We start from the raw sequence: 16,644 nt of genomic DNA, 5'->3' as shown, positions 1-16,644 counted from the left end.
TAGCATTCTTGGATTCTATTTAATTCACAGTCTGTTATTATACCAAATAGATGTTGGTACTTTCCCAGTGTTTCCTAAACTGGGAGTTGACCCATAGGGAGATCATGGGCTGTTGTCAGGAAGTCACAGAGACAGCATCTCCAGTCCCCTGAATAGCTGCTTGGAGAAGAGGCAGTGAACTGTGGGTGACCCAGCATTCTCCACCTACTGCCTCCCCTCGGGCACTTCCTTTCAGATTTGTTGTGATACTGAGAGGGAGACCAGAGCTACTGCAGGATCTGTAAGATGACAAGTAAATTTACATTTTTGGGGACAGTTGATATGAGTCATGGAAAACCCAGGGGAGTCCACAGGATGAAAAAGTTTATGAAATCCTGGGGTGACCTCAGGCTGATGCTAATTGAATTCCCTTGACAAAGGATCTTAAATGATGTAGAGCAGTTACTGTTTTTAAATGAGTGCAGGGAAAACAGTTTTCCCAGGGTGTTTCATTGGAGACCAAAAGGTCACTCAGATTCTGCGGTTACAGTCATGTGCAAATCAGTCTTTGGATTAAGTTAGGACTTAATCCAAGGGATCTGGAATTAGAAGACTTGGGTTTGTCTTGGTAATTGTATTGTTTGTATTAGCTGAAAACAGTGTGATTTCATTTTAGCATCAAGGCTTAAAATATGTCAAGCAAAACATTTGAATTTCTATTATCTTTAGCAGAAGTTCAAAATAGTCTATACATCTACAGTCTATTAACGATTGGCAGCAGACTTGATTTATGTTTGTTGCACACTAGAATGCAGACTTTTACCTTTCTCTGTGTTTTACACACCTCACAGAACAACCTCACTCAGACTTATGATGTCTCCCATCCCTGTAGATAGGGTTTTCTCAGGACATACATAGTTCATGTCCATTTTCTGTGGAAATTATTAGTAGCTCCCTGCCTATCATTCTCAAAAATGTCCTATAAAGAACTCTTTTTTGAATTCTAGACTGATGGGTCTTCTTAGACACCTCAACCTTGATATGACATCGACATTCTACCCTCTGTATGCCAATACTGAACTAAATATATCCTTGGAACTCCTTGCTTTCCTATATTCCTTGTTTCCCTTGTCACTCCCCAGCTCCTGTGATCTCCATATGCATGTTCCTCCCCCATTGAAATCCATGACTCTCTACTCTCATTGGAATTGTTGCCCAGAAACTTTCTGGGTACTTTTTCTCTTTCATTGAGGATTCTGGGTGGATTCTTGCTTACAATCTCTTCCCCTCCTAGTCCCACTATCTATCTGAATTACTTCAGTGTTCATTACATGACTGTGGCATGTAACACCATTGGTTGCCCAAAAGCCATCAGCTGTTAGGTTTTCATCCCAGACAAAGGAAATCTGCTTTTGTTTATGTCGGAATGTGCTTAGCTCCAGGAAGAACATAAATGGTGATATTTTCTAATTTGCTGGTTACTCTGTGGGTAATTCTAATGTGCAACCAGGCATAACAGTCATGGCTCCAAACACATCACAGTAATCTCAGTTCCCTTTGTAATGGTCCAAGGCTGCTCACACAACCCAGTTAGGGAATTTCTACAAAAGTTTTCTGGGAAAGTTTTGCTTTTATTATAAAGAAAAGAATTTTATAAGAAAAAGTCTTTTTGCCCTTTACTTTCCTTCTTTTTTGGATGCTCTCCGATGATGATGCTTTTAGCTATTGTAGCCATCTGGAAACTCTAAAGTGGTAAGTCAACCTGCTGAGGATAGCAGGATAGACAAGGGTAAAGATCCTGGGTCTCTGATGCTACTGTTTAATCTATAAACCTAGAATCTGGCTAACCCTGGAAGTTAGGTTAGGATAGTGTAAATATTATTATGTTAAAATCACTCTGTCAGGTCTTACATATTTGCTAAAAGCATACTTATGATAGATTTAACCTCCTTAGAGGCCAAAACTGGAGGTCAAAGAACTTTTTCTGTAAAAGGCCAGATGACAAATATTTTAGGTTTTGTGAGCCATATAGCATCTGTTGCAATTACTCAATGTTGCCATTGTAACACAAATGCAGGCAGAGACAATACATAAACAAATGAGTGTGGCTGTGTTCCAATAAATTGCTATTTACACAACTAAGTAATCAACCAGATTTGACCCGTGGGCTATAGTTTGGGGACCCCTGTCCTAAATCTTCATTAAGAAGTGAAGGAATCAGCTTCTAGAGGGCTAACTACATCTTTTGGTATTTTTTGGGTAAGATAAGATTAGCATCCTCTTCTAGGGCAGTGTAGGAAATTACTGCAGAATTGGGAATTGAGTACAGGGAATGCAAACAGACATGGATTACCTGGACTCAAAGGTAAGAGAAAGGACTATGGGGAGACAAGAACCTTAGGCAGGACTCCCATAGAGGTTTTACATAGTCATTAGTAATTCTAGAGATCTTTGTGTCATGTGAGTAGAGAGAAGGAGACATTACCTATATTACCAAAAGGTTTATGGAATTTCCTGAGGCATCAAAATCTATTTTGACTCAGAACTTCAACATTTGTTATTTGGACAGAGAAAACTTTCCTGGGGTATATAAATGATGGTGGGAGGACAGAAGGTGTGACTGAGAATCTGATTTATCAGGTTGGGCTTCTGTGGGTCTCCTACTGAATGCACAGACTTTTCTTTCTGTAACAGTTGTATATAATGGAACAGTTTTTGCCATAAGATCTGGTCTTTCTTTGATAGAGGCACCACCTGGTTTTAATTTACTAATTCATACATATTTTGGAGGGAGCCTGATGCATGCTACTTGACATCTGCAAAGAGCCTTTGCTGGAATATGGTGGAAGTGTTCAGCTCTGTGTTGTTGGTATTTCCCTTGTGAGGTTTCTAGTTGGACAATGAGACTCAGTAGGGTTCCTGGTAGAAGAAAAGGAGCCCATTCTTTAAGTCCATAAGTCCTCCACAATGGTCCAAGTAAATAGGGTAAGATTGCTTTTTTCCCCTACTTTCCCATTAAGACTATCTTTGCTTATTTAAATTTGAATCTGTTTGTGTAAAAATCGTGGAAGCACCATGGTTACCTTTAGGGAAAAGAAATGGGAGGCTGGGAAAGGAGGTCAGGGAGACTTAATTTTTTATTGGGTATATATAATATTTGAAAATTCTATCAACCTATATTACTTTATCCAAAAAAAATTTTTAATTACCTATATTTTTAAAACTGCTGGATGTATATCTGTCAGATAGGGTTGGTAGATGAAGCTAGGAAAGTACACTGTGAAATTCATTTCAGATCCTGATCCCTGCTGGGGACAACTATGTATTCTCATACATTTAGCTGTGACCAATGTTTATGATCATTTACAAAAGAGTGCATGCATCCTGGCTTGACTATTCACACAAACTGCAACATAAACACTGATAAAATTACACACCATAGATCTATGAAGCTCATCCATTGGAACTTAATAGCTTGGTAATGTCAGTCCCAGTGCTTGCTAGAACCATAGCCCTTTGGCCCAGGCTGTCATTTTCAGGACTACAATTCCTGGCCTCCATCTGTCCATAGTTGACTAGTGAAAGTAGGAGCTGATGGTGCAGTTGAGTGGAGGCTAAAATTACACACATACAAATGTCATGAGATGGAAAAGGAGTTGTGAGGGGACTTGAACAAATAGAAGTTATAAAGGAGAATGAATCGATCAGTAGAAGTTTTGAGCTAGGTAAGTTAATGGAGTTGATGTTGAGCCATTTAGTATTGGAGGAAAATTAAGAATCTGTACCACCATAGAAATGATAATGATGTGATGTGATGGAGGTGTTAGCTAATACTATAGTGGTGATCATTTGCAATACAGGCATACCTTGATGATATTGCAGGTTTGGTTCCAGGCCACTGCAATAAAGTGAATGTCACAATAAGAGTCAAATTTTTGGTTTCTCACTGCATATAAAAGTTATGTTTACACTATACTGTAGTCTATTAAGTGTGAAATAGGATTATATCTTAAAATGTGCACACATTAATTTAAAAATACTTTATTGCTAAAAATTTCTAATCATCATCTGTGCTTTCAACAAGTTGTAATCTTTTTTGCTGGTGCAGGGTCTTGCCTTGATGTTGATGGCTGCTGAGTGCTCAAAGTGGTGATTGCTGAAGGCTGGGGTAGCTGTAGAAATTTCTTAAAATGAGACAAGAATGAAGATTGCTACCTTGATTGATTCTTCCTTTCATGAATGATTTCTCTATAGCATGTGATGCTATTTGATAACATTTTACCCACAGTAGAACTTCTTTCAAAATTGGAGCCAATCCTCTTAAACTCTGCTGCTGTTTTATCAACCAAGTTTATGTAATATTCTAAATCCTTTGTTGTTGTTTCAACAATATTCACAACATCTTCACCAGGAGTAGATTCCATCTCAAGAAATCACTTTCTTTCCTCACCCATAAGAAGCAACTCCTCATCCGTTCAAGTTTTATTGTGAGGTTGCAGCAATTCAAATATAATAATAATGAAAAACTTTGAAATATTGTGAGAATTAGCAAATTGTGACACAGAGACATAAAGTAGGCAAATGCTACTGGAGAAATGGTGCTGATAGACTTGTTCAATGCAGAGTTGCTGGAAATCTTAATGTGTAAAAAACTCAATTATCTACAAAGTGCGATAAAGCAAAGCACAATAGAATGAGGTATGTTGTAGATAAGTGTATCAAATCAACATGTTGTACACCTTAAAATTACACAATATTATATGTCAACTATATGTCAATTAAGCTGAAAGAAAAAAGAATCTGTACCAAAAGAAAAAGAGGTACAGAGAGTAATCGAATCCCTTCAATAGTATTGCCTTTACAGGGAAGATGTGTGTACTTTGCTGCAGAAGTCCCTGGAGTTTCCCCCAATGCAACTCCAGTCTTTGTGAAATTCACTTGTTTCTGTTCTTGGACTCTCATGAGGTATCTGTTTTTGTTTCTTTTTATAATTAATCTACTTTCCTTGACTTAGCCTGAGTGAGTCTGTGTTCTTTCTTTCCAAAAAACTTTATTTAAACTAATTGAAATTCCTGCTCTGGGCTTTAGTTGTTTTCTCCCAAATAAAGAGTCTCTTTAGCTAGAAAGGCTACGATCATCTTATCGTCCTTAATGGCTACGCCATGAATCTTAAATTCATTATCTCATGTTGATGGAGAATATATAAAACAACTCCAGTAACCAAATGATATTTCAAGATCAACAAGTAAAAAGTGCAAATGATATTATAGATTGAATATAAAAGAGAGTGTATATCTGGGAGGGAGAGGTCACTGAGTATAAGAGGAGAGTACAAAGAATCAGCCAGGGTCAACCCTGAAAAAAACTGAAAATACTTTTTCTGTCTATGTTTCTCCCTACCTTCTCCAGGCACACATCTTGCATTCTATGTCTATAACTCTTAGCTCCCACAACCACTCTTGTTTGAGCTGCCATTGTTATAACCCATCTTTCTTCATGCACACCTTGTTTTCATACATCAAGAAAATTGGAAGCTCTCAAACACTCTAAGTAGAACCTAAATTTCTAGTGCTCAAGGAATTAGAAAAAGGTGCAAAAGCCCAAAGTTAGCAGATGTAAGGATATAATAAAGATAAGAGGAAAAATAAATGAAGTAGAGAACAGGAAAACAATAGAAAAGATTGATAAAACTAAGAGTTTTGATTCTTAGAAAAGATGAACAAAATTAACAAATCTTTAGCTACACAGAGTATTTTATTCTAGGTTTGAGATGCCTATAGAGCCCTGTAAGGTAATGTAAATTAATGTAAACATAATGTAAACATACATTCTGTTTTAGTTAAGGCAGGGAAGACAGCTACTTGCTGTAAAAAACAACCTTCAGATTTCAGTGGCTTAACATAATACACTTCTCACTTATGTTACAGAGCAGATTAGGTGAGGGATCCAGTCCACTTCTACTTTGTGGTTCCACCATCCCCTAGTCCTCCACTCAATCATTTGCATTTGGCTAGAGGAGAATGTATGAAGAAAGAGTGTCCATTTAAAACCCTTTCAACCTTGGCTACTATGTCACTTGTTTACATTCCATTGGTTTAGATCCAACAGGGCTGGGAAAAGTAGAGCCCAGGAAGAAGAGAAGAACACAGATATTGATTAATACCAGAAATCTCTACTATGTGCTTTCCCCTATATTTTGGAAATGCCTTACCTAGTCAGTATTTTGTTTTCCACTTTTAGATAATCATAAGAAATATTTTTCAATGATAGAAAAGCCCCTGTAAAAATGCAGTGATAAGTGGCAACTGGCATTCCTATTAGTGATAGGAACAACCAGAGGTAAGGGTAAGAACTGTGACAAATAGGAGAACACATGCCCCATCTATTAGGAGTAGCCGTTACTCAGCTCTGATTATTAGCATTAGGAAATATACACTCAGTTTTTCTAGATTTTACGATTTCTCAAATGAAGAGCCTGGTTTTGTATGTGAAATATCCCATTTTCAATATACAATCTCAATTATAAAATGAAAATTGCTCATTTTGGTTTCCTATAATTTATGAAGTAATTCTCAAGAGAAGTGGCAAATCAAAATTGTGTGTGTGTGTGTGTGTGTGTGTGTGTTAGAATCAACTGTATTGCATATTTTTATATACTTTCTATCATCTCTGTCTTCTCCCTCTACTCCCTATTTATTGCCCTTGGCCACCGTAAGGTATTAGCTGATATAAATGTAAGAGTCTGCCCCTAGGTATTTGCATCATAACAAAAGATCCTTGAAAACACACACAAAAAAACCCTAAAGTAATGAATTTCCAACTATAAAATTTTATATATAACTAACTATTAAGAATATTTTTCAGTAGGAACTGCCCCATGACCTTCCAATCACATCTTGTGGGTGGCATCCATTTTATCTGCTTATAGGATTGTGTTGGTTGAAAAAGCCTTTAGTTCTGTAAGCATTAAGGTGTTAGATCACCATCCTCTGATGACCTGACTGACTCTGTGTTTAAAGCTCTAAAATGAGTTAGAATATCCTCACCACTCTCTGTTCAATAATCCTCGCCAATATTATTTGGCAAATGTCCGCTCTGTGAGCAGTGACTGGCACTATTACGGACTGAATTCTATTTCCCCAAAATTTGTATGTTGAAGACCTAATTTCCAATGTGACTGTATTTGGAGATAGGGCCTAGAAGGATGTAATATAGGTCAAATGAAGTCACAAGAGTGGGGCCCTATTACTAAGGTGTTGGTGCCCTTATAAGATTAAGAGATGCTATAGCTCACTCACTTGTGCTCGCCCTCTCTTCATGTGTGCACAGAAAAAGTCTGTGTGAAGACAGTGAGAAGTCTTCCATAAGCCAGGAAGAGAGATTTCACTAGAAATCAACCCTACTGTCACTTTGAACTTGGACTTCCAGCCTCCAGAACTACAAGAAAATACATTTCTGTTGTTTAAGGTGCCAATCCGTGTTATTTTGTTACATCAGCCTGAGCACATGTCACCTGTGGTCTTAGAGTGTTAACGGGCTTCCATGAACATTTAACTTACTTTGGGAAATATGTGAAGACATGTTAGAACTGAAGCACTGGAGATCTTTCAGAGGTTTCAAAGTGATGGTTCACCAGAGACATTTGGCTTATTAATTTTTCTTAGCCCAGTCCCTTTAAAATGTGAATTGGAGTGTTTTTAAAGAGGCATGCACTCTCCAGTTTCCCACAGTTCCCAGTGCTCCTTATGTATCACTCATGACCCCCTCCACACATTTATTTTTTGCTTAGTCCCTGGAGACACTCGTGTGACCTGGAATGAGCCCAAGTGTCCTTATTTTACCAGTGATGAAGAGGTATTGGGAGGAGGTGACAGAAGTGACATAAGAGGTAGAAGGCAAGAAGGTAAGAACCTGGGCCTGGAAAGAAAGAGTGTAAGGAAATAGGATATCAGGCACAAGGCTTGTGTACAGGAAGTGGCCAATCCAACCAGGGCTGAAAAGACTCCTCTGGATTGGTGGGTAAATGGCAGGGTGGCAGAGCCTTCTCTTGGCCCTTTTCTTTTTTTGATGTTGGTAGCTCCTAGTACCTGATCTTCACATTGAGACCATAAAAATGCCAGATACTTGCTTCCCTAGCATTCCTTGCAGCTAGAGATGACCTAAAACACACTTCCAATGAAACATAAAGGGAAACGTAACTGTTTTCTTCCCTCATCTAAAGAGAAAAATATATAAGCAGTGTCCCTGTCCCTTTCTTTTTCACTTTGGGTGCAGTTGGGTCAGAGAGTACAGTTGGGGCTGTGCTGTACAGCACAGTCATGGGGCAACTGGCTGGAGGATCAAAGCCAACATGTAGAAAAGTGTAGAGCAGAAATGTGGAAAGAGACTGGGTCCCTGGGAACATTATTGATCTACTGAACAACCACTAGGTCCACCCAGCTTCAGGCTTTCTTGTTACATGAAATGTAGAGCAAACAAAAAGACAAAACAAAATAACAAAACCCTTTCTTCAGGCTACTTTCTGTTGGGTATTTTGCTAATTGTATCCCCAAACATCCTAACTGGTATACTTAGTGAGAACGGGTCCAATGGAGCAGTTCTAACTGAACTAGGCTAAGAGAAATTACTCTGTAGGCCAAAGGTATCTGGTGAACCATCACTTTGAAACCTCTGAAAGAACTCCAGTGCTTCAGTTCTGTCTAACTGGGATAGGAAGTGACAGCTGTGGTCCAATTAAACTGAAAGTGAAGGAGAGAGACAGTGGCTTGGCTGTGAAGTAAGGCAGAGAAAGAAGAGATTAAATCTACAACTTTCTTCTAAAAGGCAGTATATGTGAGGGTGAAGGGTGTAGACTCTGGATTCAGAAAGACACTGGCTTAGATCCCAGTTCTACCTTTTGTTGTTGGGAACTGGTAATTTAATCTCTCTAAGCCTCTGTTTCCTTATCTGTAAAGTGGGGATTTAAGTGTCCTTATTTTGCTGCTGATGAAGAGGTACTGGGAGGAGGTGACAAAAGATGTGACGTAAGAGATAGGAGACAAGACAGGTAAGAACCTGGGCCTGGAAAAAAAGAGTGTGAGGAAATAGGATATTGGGCACAAGGCTCATATACAGGAAATGGATTGTGTACACACAGAGGATTGTTGTTGCAAGGCTTAAGTGAGTTCACATAGGTGAAGCTCTTAGCACAGTGGCCAGAAGCTGTTCAGTACAGTTAGCTATGAGCTAGACTATCACTGACCTTTAGCCTTTTATATCTGCTCTTGCATATCTCCATCTGGATTGCCCCATACCTACCTCAGATTCCTGGTGCCTCCTCTCCCTTCTACCATATGCTCTTCCTTTCTGCTAATTAGGAAAATGTCTTGGGTGTAGCAGAAAGACATGTGGCATGCTGTGTGAAGCTACATGTTTGGGCTTGGATAGATTTAATTCACAGAGTATGCTATGTGCTGTCTGGTTCTCCAAGAAACCCAATAGAAGCTGATCTCATCCTACTGATTGAATTTGATGACATGCTTATCATTTTCTTTTACAGTTTTTATGGTCCAGAATGACTCTGTTGCCAATATCTTCTGATAGAGGGAATTACTTTTCCAGGCAGTGCAATCATGCTATTTATCAAAAGAAACACTGGACAATCACAGTGGACTTCAGCGCTGTCTCCTGAGCCATCATCTGGCCAACTCTCGGCAAGAAACTTCTTTGTTCTTTAGAGACTGAGCTCTATCCCCAAGCACTAACAGAATCGAGATCGAAGAAGTTGGAATTCTTCATCTTGGTATGTAAAGAATAACTTACTGTTTACGCATATTAAGGGACATTTTTAAAAGAAGCAATTATATGATGTTTTGTCCCTGTCTCGCCTGATCTCTGAGGTCACCTGACCTCTCCATTTTAACCTTGGTTTTTTACATGAGGGGTGTTTTTACTCTATGTTTATGAATCTGTATCTATTAAAACAAACACTTTATGTGTAATTCATTCATTTATTCAATATTTACTGAATGCCCTCTATGGTCCTGGCATTGTTTTAGGTGCTGTGACACAGTGAGGTTCCTGCTCCCAGGAAGCTGAACCCTGGCCTTGAGATACATGGTAGGACAGACATGGGTTGAAGGCACTGGGGTGCAGCCAAGGGGAATGTTCCAGGAAACAAATGGCAAAATTGTTCTGAAAGGAACACTGGGTGTAGAACCTACATTTCTTAAAGTGTCAAGGATGCTATAAAACAAATATCAATTTTTCTGTCATGCTTCTAACTATACCATTCACTATAGCATTGAAATATTCAGAGCTCCTATTTAAATCAGAAGCTGTTACACAATCATTTCTGAATGAAGGCAGTAATGATTAGTTATAATATGGTTTATTATATGAAATTAGTAAAACCTGAGGCCTCAAAACATAATATGCACCATAAAATCCTGATATAATGTGGTTAATCTATTCTTTGGGGTTAGCTCAGTCCCCCTCAATTATCATTATAAAAAGCTTTCACTCCAACTAGAAGAAAGAGCAGCTTAATTTGTAAAAGAGTTCTATATGCTGCTGCCTTAGTTAAACAAAGACAGAAAAGCAGGAGGATGGAATGTGGATTTGGTGAAACACTGGCATAGAATACAAAGCAGCAACGAGTCCTTAATATAAATGCATTCCACTTTAATAATTACAGGTGAAATGAACTATTTTGGGGGAAGAATAATGGGAATGAATCGATTCTATTTCAGGTTAACATTTTGATGTGAGGTTTTAAGCATTTGTAATTCCAAGTTAAGAAACACAGAATGTGGCATTTTTCATTTTTGGTATGAATTTCTCTGTTTATGGATACTGTTTCTATATGCAATATGTATTTTTTTTTAGTATAACCATTTTCCTTCTCACTTTTTTTTTTAGAACCACATCCCTCCCTAAACTACCCTGCATCCCTTGCATTAATCCCTAGGCTTCCTGAGGGAGTGAGTCTCCATAGTAATCTATGGATTCTATACCCTATCCAATGTCTTTTTCAGGGATTTTAGAAATGGGAATAAAGCCCATTCTGCCTGTCTCGCTCTGAATTGCTGAGGCTGTAAGATGTGATACTGGGGGTGGTGCTAGTCTCCATAGTTCTTACCATGTGGCGTGGTCTCCACAGTCCAACAGAAGATGAAGCACAAGCCCAGAGGAGCAAGAGGAAAGACAACACAAGTCCTTGTTCCAGTTGTTCCCAGGTTCAGTGCCAGATTTCTTTTCTTGAATTGTGTAAGACACTCTGCTATCCTGATTTTCTCCTTTTTGATTCAACTAGTTCAAGTTGGGTTTCTATCACATGCAACCAAGCAATTCCTGACTAATGCAGTCACCCTCACTGCTGCCCTATATGAGCTCTTCAATAAATTCGGTCTCTTCATCCTACTTTCTTTTCTTTTCTTTTCTTTTTTTCTTTTTAAGATTTTATTCTTAAATAATCTCTACACCCATTGTGGGGCTTGAACTTATAACCCTGAGATCAAAAGCCACATGCTCTACCAACTGAACCAGCCAGGCACTCCTCTTCAGCCTACTTTCTAAACCTCTTTTGTGTTCCTGCCTCCATACCTCTGCCTTGGGATCGTCACCGTTCCCTCCCCTTATGGAAGCTCAGTCTTTACCAGCATCCAGCCCAAGTTTCACTTTCCCTGACTACCTGGGCAATCTCTCTATCCTTAGAACTTACATAGCCTTTGTTCTCTATATATGCTCACTGGCACTTTCACTTTCCCCAAACTAGACCATAAAGTCCTTGAGCACTGAGGCAATGTATCCTACCATTGTGTCTCTCCAGAACCTTAAACAATGTAAGTGTTTAGTTTTGATAGGATGATGTTGCCAGCTATTATTTTATAGATAGATGATAATCTTGAACTTATAATTTAAATGGAAGATTAACAAATATAATGAACTCAGTTAGCTGAGTAATTATTTTAGGATTAGGTTAAACTGAATGCCAATAGTTCTTATAGTGATGACTTCTATATAGAGATATTGTTGTATAAGATGTACACACCCTGTTTGGCAAGGAGGATGTGTTTTGAGAAATAGGACCTCTAATAACGCCACACAGGATTGTTAGAGCACAGCTGTCAAGACCATGCATTCCTGGCATCTTATGACAGTAACCTCTTCAATTCTCTTCAAATGACTTGAAGTCATGACATGCTTCTGGCCCAATTTTCTTCTAGGTGTTTTTCAAGCAATAGCAGGTCAATTATCCCAGGCTACAGGGATATTTATGATGCCATTCTAATGTCACAGTATTTCCACAACCCTGGGATCGTCTGCTGAGTTTCACCCTATGTTTTCACATCTATTTCTTTGAGGGTGACACCAGCTGCATTACAACTAGTATAATGATAGCATCCAGCATGACATTTTCCTTGCTTTCTTTGGGCCATGTCCAACTCTATCACTTTCAAATGTTATGTTAGCCATTAAGAATAAAAATTCCTGACCAGACCCAAAATAATTGGCAGAAATAAAGACCGAAGAAAGTAGATACCATGCAGAACATGCTTACTGTAGGAGAGCAAGGCAACATACTCAGAGGCAATGGTTTTTGCAGTATGTGTCTCAGCTCTTATTGGCTGAGTGCCTACAAGTATAGCTAACACTCAGAACATGGGGGGGAATGTTCAGTAATAGAGAACCGAAATGGATAGTATACATATATTGATACATGTGTATGTAATTTGGGAAAATACTTCAGAAAGAAATCACTTTATAAATTTTAGGGACAGAAAAACAGGGTTAAACCTGGTAACTTAGAAAATGGAGAACTTCAATATAGACATATACTCAAGTTACAAATACGGCTTCTTTGCTAACTACGAATGAAGGATTCAAAACTCAGGACTTTGATATAGATTTGTGAAAAGGAATGGAAGGAGAGAGGTCCTGAAAGGTGAAAAAGTAGATCACAAAAATAACAGACTGTAGGTCATAATACCAAGGCAGTTACAAACCAGAGGTGGGATGACCATTGTTCTAGTTAATGAAGACAACAAGATGGAGAAAGGCCTCTGGATGAGCAGCATAGGAGGAAGTGTCAGAAATGTCTGGGTCTCAGCGTTGGGCATGGACTTGTTGGGATTGCATTCCCAGGCTGCAAGACTCTGAGGAGCAAATAAAATATTCTCTCATGAAAACCCCTGACAAGCCTCCATCCTGGTCAAATGACTCTGGCCATCTGTATTATTAAAAATAGTTTGGGTTAACTCAAAAATGCAGAGAAGCAGTTTTTCCTTGAAAAAGCGAATGCCTATAAGCATTACATATGGATAAAAGTTAGCAGACCATCGTAGGTCCACTGGATTTCATCTTAATAAGAACTTCCAACCTTAATTAAAAAAAAATATTTTTTTTTTGCTACTCAGGGCAAATTATAAATTAAGATTTCAGCTTCTGGCACTGCAAGATCAGAAGAAATGCTGAACACTACAGTTTTGAGAAATGAGTACAGTAAAATACAGAGGAAAGAAGTCTCTCGTCCTGTTGTGTTCTTGAGATGACAGCATAATATGGTCACATCCCATTTAATTCCTAGCTAACTCCAAGGCTTCCCTCCCCAGTAGGGCCGACCTCATGGATCTACAAACCTTGCAGTGGTACATGGCTCTCCTCCCGGAAGGGACCCTGTGCTTGCTTTAATGTTTTGCTGTTGCTGTTGGGACATGCTTAGCAATTTTACCTTTGAACTTGTGTTTTGTAAATAGAGCCTGAAGGGGCAAGGCGCACACTTGTGAACAGAGGGGCTACTCCAGAGGTATGTACTGGAGGGCACAGATCTTCAGGTGCCAGAGGCTGCAGGCAGCAGTGTATACATGGAGTATCACCCAGCATAGACAGAAAGCCAGGGGTGTTCCAGGATGCCAAGGGGATCCAGAGGAGATGGCTGTGGCTAGACCTGGGTCTAGATTAGTGGTGGCAACAGCAGCACCGGCAGCCTTGGGAAAGGGGAGGGTGTGGTGGAGGCCAGTACTGGGACCCAGGTTGTGACACTGGCTTGGTGGTTCATCTTGGAAGCTGGGCCCAAGAGCTTCTGCACAAATATTAATTCTCTAGACTGAGCATGGGTGTAATAACTCCTGGCACCGGGGTAGCTGGGTGGCTCACTTGGTTAAGCGGTTAAGCATTCAGCTTTGGCTCAGGTCATGATCTCATGGTTCGTGGGTTTGAGCCCCACATCGGGCTCTGTGCTGACAGCTCTGAGCCTGGAGCCTGCTTCAGATTCTGTCTCTCCCTCTCTCTCTGCCCCTCCCCCTTGCCCCACCTGCAATCTGTCTCTCTCTCTCTCAAAAATAAATAAAGACATTAAAAAAAAAAAAAAAACCACTGGCACCAAGGAAGTAAACTTTTCCTACAAATAATTACAAAACAAAAGCATATCATGGATATTGCAGTAAAGCATATTAGGGAGTTATTATCACTTTTCAAAGAGTTTAGAATTTCTGGGTTTGAAAACTGCTGCAACAATGTGAAACAAATGTCCACAGGCTTATAAATAGAAATTAAATTTAAAAAAAAATTTTAGTTTATTTATTTTTGAGAGGGTGGGGAGGTTCAGAGAGAGAGAGAGGGAGAGTGAGAATCTCAAGCAGGCTTCACACTGTCAGTGCAGAACCTGATGTGGGGCTTGAACTCATGATCCACAAGATCATGACTTGAGCCAAAAACAAGAGTCAGATGCTCAATTGACTGAGCCACCCAGGTGCCCCCTAAATAGAAATTAAATTTAAGGATTGTCCCATTAGAAGGAAAAGAACACTATTTTCACGTGAGACTTCAGATGAACCAGTTACTAATGAAGATGACAATTGTAAAATTGATTTTTCCTTTTAATTGAAAATACAGTAGAGGAGTCTGGGGGAAGATGGAAGAATATGAGGACCCTGGGGTCTCCTTGTTCCACATTTACAATGAGATATCCACATTCAAGTAAAAAAAATGGGGAGAGTGATCAGAAGACTGGTAGAACAAACTCCACAACTAAATATAGAGAAGAAGCTGTATCTGAAAGGCAGGATGGGAGCTGCCTGCAGGAGGGAGGTAGCTGTGTGCATGGAAAGGACAGAGAAACAAGCCCTCACACCAGGGAGCTCACATGCGTAAGGTTAATCCCCATAATTTTTGGTTTCAGAGGGATTGAATTCCATAAGTTTGTAAAACCAGTGAGACTTGGAACCTGGAGCTTTAAAAGTCAGCTGACTCAGCACTAGGTGAGCCAGAAGGGTGAGTGATAACTGAGTCCCGGCCCTTAAAGAGACAGAAGCCTATGCAGAGAGGCAACATAAAAATCAGTTTACACAGTGCTGGGGGCAAACAGGTGACAGATCTGTTCATACTGATTTTGGAGCATGTTGGGGGACTTTGAAAATGAGGGAGGTAGCAGGCATCATTTTCCTCTCCTGCCCCCCAGCATAAACACAGCGCCCCCTGTGGGAGATAGCGCTGCACAGATACTTGCTATATAACCAGCTAGCAGTGTGCCATGCCCACAAGTTCTCCTGAGGACTCGCCCACTCCAAGGCTGCTAGCCATTCCTGGGCTCAGGAAGATTTTGTTAGCATGCATGCCCCACCCAGCTGCTAGCCACACAGCTGCCACTGCACACCATGCCCAGCTGCATGCCCCCAGCTGCCCCAGCACACAGCCCCCAGCCACTGCAGCACTTCCGGGGATCCAGCATAAGACTAGTGACCCAGCACAAGTTTTGCTAACATGCCACCCTGCTTCTGAGTTCCCCAGCAGGTACACCCCCTCAGAGCTGGCCTTCCTGGGTGCCACTAACACTACAAAGAGAAAGCACATTCCACAACAGGCAGAGAGCCAGTGCACACAACTGCACTGAAAGGAAAAGTGACTCAGACACAACAGCAGGGCATACGCAATGAACATAAGATACTGTCCTGAAGTGCCACATCCTGGTAAACAGGAGACAGTGCCCTGCAGGACACTGAAGGACCTCTTCTTCATAAAGCCACTACTTTCAAAAGTAGAAGACATAGCTGACTTTCTTAACACACAGAAACAGACAAAAAGAGGCAGACAAAATGAGAAGACAGAAATTTATCCCAAATGAAAGAATAGGACACACAGCCAGAGATCTAAGAAAAACAGATATAAATAACATGCCTGATAGAGAATTAATTAATTAATTAATTTATTTATTTTTAAATGTATGAAATTTATTGTCAAATTGGTTTCCATACAACACCCAGTGCTCATCCCAAAAGGTGCCCTCCTCAATACCCATCACCCACCCTCCCCTCCCTCCCACCCCCCATCAACCCTCAGTTTGTTCTCAGTTTTTAAGGGTCTTTTATGCTTTGGCTCTCTCCCACTCTAACCTCTTTTTTTTTTTTTTCCTTCCCCTCCCCCATGGGTTCCTGTTAAGTTTCTCAGGATCCACGTAAGAGTGAAAACATATGGTATCTGTCTTTCTCTGTATGGCTTATGTCACTTAGCATCACACTCTCCAGTTCCATCCACGTTGCTACAAAGGGCCATATTTCGTTCTTTCTCATTGCCCTGTAGTACTCCATTGTGTATATAAACCACAATTTCTTTATCCATTCATCCGTTGATGGACATTTAGGCTCTTTCCATAATTTGGCTATTGTTGAGAGTGCTGCTATAAACATC

General features: G+C 39.9%; 1 long non-coding RNA gene across 1 annotated transcript in view; it reads left to right on the top strand.

Annotated features, from left to right (window-relative positions):
* Positions 1-9,527: 9,527 nt before the first annotated feature.
* Positions 9,528-16,644, top strand: part of LOC122491952 — a 51,143-nt gene continuing 44,026 nt past the window's right edge. The window contains exons 1-2 of the long non-coding RNA XR_006299492.1: positions 9,528-9,760; positions 10,017-10,077. This is a non-coding gene — a long non-coding RNA (uncharacterized LOC122491952). The remainder of the gene's footprint in view (positions 9,761-10,016; positions 10,078-16,644) is intronic.

This window comes from Prionailurus bengalensis, chromosome A1, assembly GCF_016509475.1.
Source record: "Prionailurus bengalensis isolate Pbe53 chromosome A1, Fcat_Pben_1.1_paternal_pri, whole genome shotgun sequence".
NCBI classification, from domain to species: domain Eukaryota; kingdom Metazoa; phylum Chordata; class Mammalia; order Carnivora; family Felidae; genus Prionailurus; species Prionailurus bengalensis.
This window is presented reverse-complemented; position numbering and strand designations above follow the sequence as displayed.